A 2,203-nucleotide genomic window follows, 5' to 3' on the forward strand; every position below is an offset into this window, starting at 1 on the left:
TTCTTTGCATTCAACACTTAAATTTAATTCTTTTCTCAAGTCTTAAGCGATTGGGTTACACGAAAGATTAGGCCTTTGAGTCCTTTGGGAAGAACAATATTGGGTTTACCAATTATATTACTTGATAACGATCTGGTACACTTGCCAGTGGCTTAACACTGAGCCAGAGAGATTCTTGCCCAGTGTTGCATTTTTATCTTAATCCACTATATTATATGAACGTCATTTCGTGCATAGTTCGACGTTAACATAAATAAGAACATCGAACAATGTACAGTTTGACGTCACATTCAGTGTTTTTTTTTTCTTTTTAAATTTTGTTCGTTTTAGCTCATTTAACCAAGCCTGAAATATAGAAACCAGTTTTCCAATTCATATATTCACATAATTAATTAATTTAAAGCATGCTATCATGAATTCATCAATTTCAATTAAATACGCTAATGTTATCATCAAAACAAAAAGAACCCAGTTTTCCATTCATTTATTCATAGTATTCATCTATTCACAGTTTAAACGATGTTATTATCAATTCGTCCATTCAAAAAACTGCATAAGTAAAACTAAAAGCTAAGCAAATGCTACTATAATCAAAGGAAAAACTTAAAGCTATAGCTATTTAAAATGTTTATTTAAATATTCTACCCATTCTTCTCTTATCTTCTTTATTACTGCATCTGACAATGTAGAGGTAGTGTTGAACCGCTACAAAATCAATGAAACTTTACTATTATATTGATTTTAATGTGAAACTTTTATTGATATTTGTAAGATTTTCAAATGTAAATTTCTACCTCAGTCTAATCTGCTCTGATTTCTGCTCAAATGATTGCCTTCATCCATGACATGATGTAGTAGCTACATGCCTAGGAATCATTCTGCTTGTTACACTAAACATGTGAAAGAACTTAGTTAAATGTAATGGTTTAACTACGAAAATTAATGGTTAAATATCAACGAATTCCACCCTTACGATATATAATTTCAATTTGTTGTCCTCTGGTCCTATAGCCACAACTATAAACAAATTTGAAACATTTTAAAACATTAAAAACATAAGTTAATATATTAATATCATAATGAATTAATATGAATGAATGTAATACTTACGTTTGTAACAAGGACTTCAACTCCGATTTCATCTTCCTATGAAGGGAACAAAACCATACAACTTGTGCTTTTTTTGGAATGATCACCATTAGTTGTCAATGGCCGCTATCATGTACCAACAACTAGTGAGTTTATTAATTAAAGTTTGATAAAAGTTTACAATATTAGGAAATACATACGCATCAATGTATGGTGCGATATATAACTCTCTATTAGACTCAATCATCCATGTTTGCATATATGATTTTCTGAAATTTAATGTGTTTCCAGATGGTTGAATGATCTGAGGTTCAAGAAAGCCATAAACTAAACGCCCGACCTGATTCCACTACGATGGTCTCCTTGTACCTATAACAATAAAGTTAAGTATATTTATTAAAAAGTAATAATACTAATATACAAATTGGAAAATAACAACTAAAAAATTTATATGCACCATAGTTGCATGCATGAAATGTTCAACATTCGTTCTCCACCAACGATCTCCACTGCATCATTGAAATCAATATACAATGGAATATGGCATTGGATGCCAAATGTTCTTAACTCCTACAACAGCTCTATCAGTCCTTTTTTCAACTTATTTAATCTCGAGGTCAATATGGATAGAGGATCATCGTCGTCTTCTGCTTCCTCATGAGCCTCATTCACAGGTTGAGCCATTGGTTGTTTCTCAGGACGATAGAACTGCAAGTCACATTTACAAAAGTTAGGAATCATTTAATTATAACTTGAAGATTTAAAATAATAAAAATAAGAATATAATACCGCTGGTTGGCCAAAATATGGCATGAGCATAGCCTTAGGCCAAGCTATAAATGTGCCTAAGGCCTCCCCCACAAATTAGATTTTAGATGTAGGCAGTGACACTCGATCCTGGGGTTGTCTAACTTCATCAATCATTACCCACGCATGAGTGGACAATAAAGGACCACCATGACAGGTCTAGCCTCCTACAATTTGTCGTCCCATGACCAATACGCACGGAGGATCCTCATCAACCAAAAACTCATACTGACAAATGTACTCAGTACGATCTGTAGTAGAGAATGAGCATTTGATGCTCACACGAGGTGCAATAAGATCATATGTG

This window comes from Vigna radiata, unplaced genomic scaffold (assembly GCF_000741045.1).
Source record: "Vigna radiata var. radiata cultivar VC1973A unplaced genomic scaffold, Vradiata_ver6 scaffold_289, whole genome shotgun sequence".
NCBI lineage: Eukaryota > Viridiplantae > Streptophyta > Magnoliopsida > Fabales > Fabaceae > Vigna > Vigna radiata.